Raw genomic sequence first — 10,167 nt, 5'->3', positions numbered from 1 at the left:
CCGGAAGCACTTTTTCATCAAAAGATGGCGGCCCCAGCTGATGCCGGTACCGGGCGCGGCCAAAAAGGTTGGGGATCACTGAAATAACCCATCAATGCTTTCCTAAAGCAGACTGGGAGTGGGGTGGGGACTTCTGATTAACATAACCCCCAAACTAAAAGGTATACTGTATAAGATACTGTCCTCTATGAAAATATAGTCTCACAGTCTTGACTTTTTCCAGAAGATGGCCAGTATAACTTTGCCTGCTGTGGGCTGTTGCACTGGGTATGCTTACTTTGGAGACATAATCATCTATTGATGCTAAAGAAAGGTTGAAGAAATGTATTTGTTGGTGACTGTCTTTGAAAGGTACTTAGAAACCTCAGTATCATTTGTCTTAAAAACAGGATTGTCTCAGGGAAGAAATTGGTAACTGATTATTTACCCAATTAACCTTTTACAAGTCACACTGCAATTGTATTTTAAAGCTTACATTTTATGAGTTTTGCAACACATTTCTCCAAAGCTCATACAAAAGCAGATATAAGAAGAAAATATGCTAAAATAGACATATTAATGAACTTAACAAATATCACTTGAGGAACAATTGTTCATGGTAATGTATATATTAAGAAAGTATAACTAAATCTGGGTATATGAAAATATATGATTTTTAAATAGGAAAAGTGATTTATTCTAACTGAAAATATAAATTGGGCCATAATTACATATGAACAAAAACTGATGGTAAGAATTATTTAAGGAATTTATAAGGGCAGTTAACTTAATTTATAACTCTGACGTGTATATTTGTAATAATAAAAAGCAAACAACAAAATTAAAATAAGCAATATAATCACATATATAAATACTGTTTTTAAATAGCTCGGTCTGTGTCTGAAAGTTAATTAGTATAACAACATATTTATTTAAATTATCTTGAATGTGAGCCTCATTCTTTTAGAATGTTTGGCAGGTCAAACATAATTTTCAACATGTTATTAAGCCTGGCAATCTCTCTGTGTTATTCCATATTCTGTTAAATAATTTTTCCTGGATATTTTGAAACTTGTGATCAAAAGGGCACAGGAAATGAACATATAATGCTCTATTTGTTTTTCTTAACTAAACGTGTGACTCATGGAAAGATTACGCTTACTATTTATGAGTATCTTTATTTTAGCGTTGAGATAGATCATATCAAAGTGCATTAAATATTACGTTCCTACCTGTCTAAATTATCTAAAGAATATGTGCTGTATGTGTCTCTTTTGAAAAGAAACTGGCGGGATAAAATTTGGTTGTTCAAGATGATAAAACCCTGCTGTAACTTGCATCTTAAATGTATTTTATTGCATTGCATGTGTGAAAATATTGGTTATTGGTTTTACTAATAACCAAAGCACTTCTTATTACAGTGTGAAACTTTGGTTTGAAGGTGATTCAAATTTTTGAATCAATTTTATGTATAAAGTCAATACCTTTAAATTAATTAAAAGATTTGATAGACACAAATGTTTTTGTTTAATTTGCATCTTGATTTAGAATGTGACTGATTAGCACATTATAGTGCTTTTCACTATAAATGAGGTATTGTATGATAGATATGGTATGCTCATTTCTCAATGTTCTCTTAGCAACTCTTAAATGACCACATATTGTAAAATATATAATTTCTACCACAAAATGTGCGTTTAGAGATAAGGAAAAGATGTATTGTAAAAGCTTATTCATTCATCACTTTATTATTTTAATAAATAACTCCTTTCTCGTATTTTCCACACAACACACTTCTCCAGCTCCTTCATCACCTATGTTGCATTTCTATTTGTTATTCAACAGTGCTTCTTTCTATTTTCTCTTGCAGCACCATAGTGGATAAGAAAGCAGGGCTTTTCATTGGTTTAGTTTTGTGATATGATCTAGTTCTAGTCAGAAATTTAGATGAGCTATATTTTCTGACTTTCTGAAGTTGGATGCCAATATTGTTACTTTACATTGAGTATCAAGATGGATAAACACCCAAAAGGAAACTATTCTTAAGAACCAAATTTAAAGTTAATTAGTTGTGCAGAAAACAAGAAAACCAGTGCCATTTACTCCACATATTCTTGATTGAAATCTAAACCTAGCAGATATTTGTCTTATTCTCTAAATTTAACTGATAGTATTTTTCATTCTTTAATGTTTTTCTTTTTCTCAAGAATTTTTAAAATGGATTGTGCTTTTTGCATAAGCCATGGAAAAATGCAAAATGTAAATGTATGAAATCTATGAAGATGCCAAGCATTCATGTCACCAATATTTAACATGTCTTATGAACCAGTATTCAAAAGCTATACTTGGATACAAACAACTTAGGTTTTGTCCCCATTTTCTCTGTGAATCACTGACTTATTAAGTTACATGTGTAAGAGGTATGTACTTTTGCAGATTCTTTCGCATTTTGTTATTTCTGGTCATATGAACAGAAAAAGCAAAAAAAAAAAAAAAGAGAGACATTGATAATGTATTGGATCTAATTCTGGGATAATAACTGGATCTAATTCTGGGATGATGGTTAATTTCATTTGTTCTTCTTTAATACTGAAGTTTTGATTGGAACTGTTATCTACATATATAGACACTATGAATTTCATTTATGTTCCTTCCACTCTAATAATTCTTGTTTGGCTATAACACACATTGTATTTCAAATACGGAACACGCAGGTGGATTTTTAGTATCATTACTCCTTAGAATATATAGATTATTTCTTGCACTTTAATTTAAAGGATACAGAGGACTAAAATTAGATGCTTCATATTTGACATACCACATCTATTTGGTTTAAATAGTTACTTAAAAATGTCAAAAGAATGCTTTCTTAGGCACTCCTTAACTTTCATGAATGTTGCTACTCCCTGATTTTTGTAGACAACTACTCCTACATGATCCATAATCCTGTTTGACCTTACTAGAAATTTAAATCACAAAATGGCTCTCAAAATATATAGTTGATATTTTAAGTTGATATTTTGATTTGATAATGATTTACTTTAAAAAAAAATCCAGATTGAGAAATGATAAATTGTCCAACCTATAACTTTTATTTTGCAAATAACTTTCAGATGAAGGCCAACTTATTGCTTGTATAAGTAATAGGATAATTTTCATAAGTGGCAGCTGATTTTCTCATGGTTCCCATCTTTTGCTAAAGATGGGGGAATATAAGTATTTAGGATTAAAACTGGTCAAAGAAGATTTCTTGCCTCAAATGGGTGAATGAATTAGTCCTTAATTTCTTGGAATAATTATTATTTCCACAGGACCTAAAAGAACCTTCTGCTTACTTCATCTACTGTTTCTTTATTTTTAAAGTGTAGCTTACTATATTAATTTAACAATTTGGAATTGTATGAGCTTTTCTAGTGCATCCAACTAAATTGGCAGCTATTCAGCTATGTCCTGGGAAAATGGGAACTCGGAGGCTCATTTGATTGAAGAAACATTTTTCAGAAGCATTAGGAACAGAAATATAATTGACCTTGAAGGTTGATTTTTTTTTTAGTTAGTGCATGCATAGGATTATAAAAATACTGATTATTTATGTGATTATCAAAAAACTAGAATAGCTGGATTTCTGCAAATTTAAGTGCCTTGTCATTTTCTTTCTGCATACTATCTGAGTCAATTGAGGTTGCAGATACTAAAGTAGGGTTTCTTGTTGTGATGAACTAATATCGATTCATGTGCTCTTTGATATATGGTGATGAGATAAATTAAAACATAATTAATTAAAAAAACATACATAGAAGTCCAGTCCTGGAAAAGATCTTAAGGCAATAAGATTGGATATGTACGGAAGAGAGCTGTAACTGCTTCATGAATTTCTTTAATAAACAATATATCTTTTTCAACAATAAACACTCATTGATACTTTAGTTTAATTAACTTATATTCTTAAAACTTTAACTTAATTTTATCTTCCATGTTAATTCATATGTATAATATAACTACTTACTGTATCTTGTTTAGACTTGATGATATGTTTTATGCAAATAAGAACCTTTGTAGTTTCCACACCTTAAATTAATGTGTCTGCTTCAGGCTGTGAATACACACCTTTCAGTTTGTAAAAGCTTTTTGCTTTTGCTATTGTTTATGGTGAAACTTTTGAGAATAGATTTTTTAGTTGCCTGTAATTTTATGGTTACTTTTAGTACCAGGAACACTTTTAAAGTTTTTGAATTTGCAGATATATCTGAAGTATAAATTATTTCAGAAAGACTGGGAAGCCTAATGATAGAACTTTTCAGTTCTTGAAATCTTGATATGAGTATGCAGCAAAGAAGCTGAAAGTGAAGTTGAGCTTAATTATTTCTTTTGTCTTTAGAGGTGATTAGCTTCTTGGAAAATTTTGAAATGAGATTTATGTGATGATTGTGTTTTATTTTATCTGAAGGAACTGCATAGATATGTAAAGATTAACTAATAATGGAAGTTGATTCAGTCTTTTTTCTGTTGCATATGAGCAATATTTCCTGCTGCTTTCTTTCCTGAAAACATGGATTGAACTGTTTCAAATGCTAGTACAATCTTAATTCCTATCTTTTCTATCTTTTCTTCTCTTAGCCTTCAAACATTCTCCAAATGTTTGTTTCAAGCTTTTAATTCTTTTACATTTAACATACTTGATTTTTTAAAAAAACAAATGGCTAGAGTTGCTTGAGAAAAAAACCTAGCAGTTTGGAAGTTGATACAGGTTTGGCTGGAGAATAGGAATTTATTTTGGTTTAATGGGCTGGAGACAAAATATTTCATACAGTTAAAAAGTAAATAAACAAATAGTGGACTCACATTTCACTTGTGTATATTTTTATTAGTTTTGTATAAGCAGTTTGAATTGATTCATAGCACGTTTTCATATTTTAGTTGTTATTTAGAAAAAATATCAATAAAAATCTACTATTAAAGGACAAAAAACAAAGAGTACAACATGGCAAAATATTTCAATAAATGTTAGGAAGATCCTAATTACCTTAATGTTGCTTTTTTGTACAATTAGTAATTGGAAAATCAATTAGTTGCTCATCCTTTATTATTTGAAAAATGAATCTGCTAATTACTTAGGGCTCTGTTGACATTAGCCACAGGCATATGTGCAGGATTGTTGCATTTAAGCACACTATCCTTGCATTTATCAGTCTTATGTTAATTTTTAAAAAAAATCATTTAAGAGGTAAATTTAAAATAATGAGATTATAAAAATGGTTAAAATAGTGACATTAATTTTATTTTTTGCTTGAAGTTTTTCTCTTTCCCATACCTGGACTTTTTAATTTATTTTTTAGTCTATAGATAGGTTATCTGAAAACATATTTCATACAAGACTATTAGGCTCAGTAATGCTTTCATTGTTTCATTTTTAAGAAAACAAAAGAGGGAATTCAGACTAGATAATGGAGGACCGGGTAACTGGCTAGAATAGAATAAAACTTGGGTGATGATACATTAGTATTATATTTATTGAATTTATAACCATTTCCATCAATAGATCAAGGCTTCTAATGAAAAAATAATATAATTAAAATACAATTAAAAAGAACAAAAGCACCCACATGCTCCTGTCTTTCAACTTAAACCCTGCTTATATGCGAGAAGTCTGCATAAATAAAACTATTTTTGCCTGCTGACAATAGGAAAGAAGAACAGTCTGACCTCTGTTGATCACACCAAAAGTCTCTCTTAATTGTGGTAACTGGAGAATGGTGTTTCTTAATGCCTCAATTACCTTATAAGGCAAGATTATTTTTTTAAGGTAGCTTGGATTCAAATCATAGGGGGCTTTATTAGTAGCAGTTTGAATTATGCCTGGAATCTGATCAGCAATAAGTTTGATTCTTAAAAATATATCACATTCTTTCCATCACCAATATCATTCCACAGTTTAGCCACAGTTGACAACTGAGCCAAGGACAAAGAGAATTTGCAGACAAGGGGAACTTGCAGCAAGCACAATATGTTTAAGCCTTTAAAGAAATTACAACCTATATAACACTGATTGAATCCCTATTCCTTGATTTATTTTTTGAACCTTCAGTTTTTATATATACTGTATTTTGGATTAAATTCTGTTTTTATCCCGGAGTTTCTCACTTGGCAACTTTAAGATGTATGGACCAACTCCCAGAATTCTCCAGCCAGGGTAAGAAACATCTTAAAGTTACCAAGGTTGAGAAACATTGTTTTATCCCAAGGGTCCTCAAACTATACAGCCCACTGAAGCCATTAATCCAGCCCACACAGGACCATGAAGTTGCCCCACTCACCCACCGGCTCCCACCCTTCGGCCGAGTGCAGGACTTGCCTTTGTGAGCCTGGAACTGGAAGGTAGGGCCAACAATTTTGGACTGCAGAGAGGTTCTGGAGGCAGGGGAGGTAAAAAGGGGGGCATGCAGACACCCCGGGAGGCCAAAAAAATGGGCTGTTTTGACCCATTTTTGGACTGCAGAGACATTCTCCTATATGCTGCTTTGAGAGTCCAGGATGAGTTAGACTCCTCCCTATTACATCATAAAGCTGAGTCTGCTGTATAAAAGGCCAGCCTCTAGCCAGGTCTTCCAGCTTTGACTCAGCTCCTAGTCAAAACGAGCTTTGTGTCTTGGAAGCAGAATTAAGGATCATAGCTAGCAATTAGCTGGAAAAGGTTGCAGGTTTGATCTCAAGCCTCTGATACACAGCTGCTCCGAGGCTAAAAGTTTCACTTCTGGGTTTCTCTCTTTGCTCAGGGCTTTTAGAGCCTATAGAGCAACAAAGGCCCTCCAACAATTTCATCAAGGTTGCAGGTTTGATTTCAAGCCTCTGATACACAGCTGCTCTGAGGCTAAAACTTTTGCTCCTGGGTTTCTCTCTTCGCTCGGGGCTCTTAGAGCTTATAGAGCGACAAAGGCCCTCCAACAATTTCTCCTCATGCAGGCAGCCATTTTAGTACCTCAGCACAAAGCATGAGGCCGCCAGCCATTTTAACTGGCCAGAAGTGTCGGTTTGTCTTATCCTGTGGCAACATTTCTGAGAGAACTATCCCAGTGAGATCGGGGGACATATATTGAGGGTTATTTCCAGCACCTCTTATGTACCCCGGTTGAATCATGGAAGCCTCCAAGCAGACAGAAGCTTCTGGATTAGAGGCACACACACCCCTGTCCCAGAAAAAAAAAGAGTAAGAGGCAGCTTGGCCAGTCAGCTCAAAGGGAAGCAGTGGCAAAAATCAGGGCCAAAGCCTTTGCTCCGAAGAAAGTTTTCCAAGCTGAACTAAAGGCTGAAAAAGGAGGCATGCTGCGCTTGAGAGGCAGTTTGCTAAAACTCTGGACCAAATGAGGGGATGTTTGCAACAGGCTTCCCTTCCAATGGAAGCACAGGTTGGCCAAATTGTGGGGCCCAGGGAAGAGGGAGTCCACTCTTCTTCCTTCTCCTATACCCAAACCTGGTCTCCTATGGTAACAGAGAAGGAAGGGGTCCCCAAGACCTTAGCAAATCAGGACCCCATTTTCTTCAGGCCCCTGCAATTCACCTCCCAACCAAACCATTTAGGGTGGCATTAGACATAGGCCCGAAGCTACCTTCACCCCCACTGCTGCTGGCCTACGTCCTGGAGAAGCCCACTCAGGCAGTGGTTCCTCTGACATTTCCCTAGTAGTCTCTTCTGCCATTCAGTGAGGATTAGCATAGGGCTTCCAACAGCTCTTTCACCCTCTGGGGGTTGAACAAGATTGGTTCCCCAATCCCTCTTTAGGGGCCCCTCCTAAACACAGGGAATACCCTAGACCTCAGGAGGTTGGTAGGCCTTCTACTCAATCTGATTGGGGGGATTATGGGGAAAGGAATTACTCCCCTCAGAGCATTGCTACTCCTCTAGGTCAGAAGAGAAAGTGGGTGAGATCAGAGATCCATATATGTCTGAAGCAGAAAGTTTCCTCCAGGACCAGCCCCCCCAAATGGAGGTCTTTAAGCCAGCCTTATTTAAACCCCTATTACAGAAGGCCTTGGTCACTGCCCAATTGACCCTGGAGGAGGTGGCACCTGAACCCCAGAGGGATCCTTCAACCCAAGGGGATACTCCTTTCTCTAAACCTGTGGTCCACACAGAGGTTCTTCCTTCTCCTCTGTTATTTTTGGACCTTGTTAAAAGAACAGTGTGCCACCTCTGCTGCTGGGCCTAAACCTTCATCACACGATCGGCATTTCTACAATGTAGGACCAGCCTTGGCCTCTATCCTTGTGGTCCCTTCAGCGGATACTCCAGTAGTGGCCTTCTTCTCCTCCTCTGGCACCCCCACCGAACCAGAGGACGTGTTCAAGTCTGAGGACAAAAGATCAGAGCAAATGCTCAAATGTAACCATCAGGCCTCAGCTTGGGCTGTCCAAGCATCAACAGCAGTGTCATTTTTTACCAGAGCCTCAGTCTGGGCTGGCTGCATCAGTTACAGGAGCGCCTTCCTCCATCTGATTTTAGATCTCACCAAGATCTAAACAAAATTATTGCAGCGGCTGAATTTACAGTGGATGCCACTCTGAATTCAGCAAAATTCACCTCCGGAGCGATGGCCTCTTGATCACAGCTAGACAACTACTTTGGCTCCAGAACTGGCAATCCGAATCACGCCGTAAGTGGAAGCTGGCATCAGATCCTTATATGGATGAGAAACTCTTCGGTGAGGCCCTGGATCCATATTTGATCGAGACCAGGGATAAGAGGAAGTCCTCGACAGGTAAGAGGGTGGATTACTGCCCAACCCCTTACTTCCATCCCTCATCTTTCTGGGCCGAACCTTCCCCTTGCCTCTGCTGTCATCAGAGGGCCTTCCCTCAATGCCAGGAACAGCACCCTGAGGTGAATAACCGACAACAGCACCAATATAAGGGTTGACGGCCCTTTTGAGGAGGAAGGGCCATGCCTTCTGAAGCTCCAAGTAAACGCCTGTTCCACCCTCCCATCGGAGGTCGTCTGGCCTTCTTTATCACCAGATGGGAGGAGTCTACATCGGATGCCTGGGTCCTCAATACAGTCAGATTGAGTCTGCAACTAGAATTCCTTTCACCTCCTCCAGAGCATTTTGTGACTTGCCCCGTATCACAGGATGTTGCCAAAAGGGCCCTAATGGAATCACCCATCCAGCATCTTGTTGATATTAGGGCCATTCAACCAGTTCCTGTGCACCAACAAGGGCGAGGGTTTTATTCCAGGCTTTTTGAGGTTCCAAAGACATCTAGGGGGTGGCGTGCCATCCTAGACCTGAAGTTTTTAAACAGGTTCATCCCATACAGGTGTTACAAAATGCAGACCTTGCATTCCATCCTAGAGAGCGTTTGGGGGGGCAACCTCCTCTCTTCCATAAACCTTATGGAGGCCTACTTCCACATTCCTATCTGGCATCATCACTGCCAGTTTCTTTGTTTTTCCTATCAGTACAGGCATTTCCAGTACCGGGCCCTTCCTTTTGGGCTGTCGTCGACTCCCAGAGTTTTCACCAAAGTATTGGCGGCGTTGGTGGCTACCCTTCAGGCGGTTCCTGTCAGACTTCAGTGTTACCTGGACGACATCTTAATCCAGTCCACATCACACCAATCTGCCCTACAATCTCCTCTTGGCTCATAGACTACTGGGAAAGATGGTCTCTTGCATTGGTATCGTCAAACCCGTGGGCAAGACTGCACTCAGTGACTCTTCAGTGGTTCCTGCTCGCCCTTTCAATGAGCAGGCACCAGCAACTCTTACTCCAGGGTGCCGAACCTCCCACAGGTTCTGCACTTGTTCTGCTGGTGGCAGTCTCCGGCGCTTTGGAGGGGGCATCTGTTCAAAGAGCTGGACAGATTGCTGATCACAACAGATTCCAGTCCCCAGGGCTGGGGAGCCGTGCTGGAATGCGAAATGGCCCAGGGACATTGATCATTGGCAGAGGGGTCTTGTCCGATAAACTGGTTGGAACTCAGGGCTATATTTCTGTCCCTCAAACACTTCCGTTCAAGGGTGACAGGGGACCATGTACTGGTGATGATGGACAATGTGGCCACAAAGGCACATGTCAACAGACGGGGGAACAAAGTCCAGGGCCTTGATGAGGGAAGCTGAATGCCTAGGGCGTTGGGCGGAGAGGAACCTTCTGTCCATCAGGGTGGATCACATATCTGGGGTCGACAACTCTC

At 38.3% G+C, this 10,167-nt stretch overlaps 1 protein-coding gene across 2 annotated transcripts in view; it reads left to right on the top strand.

Moving 5' to 3' along the window:
• Positions 1–10,167, top strand: part of EML4 (EMAP like 4) — a 144,855-nt gene that overhangs the window by 5,551 nt on the left and 129,137 nt on the right. The gene's annotated exons all lie outside the window — the stretch shown is intronic.

This window comes from Notechis scutatus, chromosome 1 (assembly GCF_049901735.1).
Source record: "Notechis scutatus isolate UNSWTSFEM ecotype Mainland chromosome 1, rNotScu1.2, whole genome shotgun sequence".
Lineage (NCBI taxonomy): Eukaryota > Metazoa > Chordata > Lepidosauria > Squamata > Elapidae > Notechis > Notechis scutatus.
The sequence above is the reverse complement of the archived record's forward strand: the minus strand, read 5'-3'. Positions and strand labels throughout refer to the sequence as shown.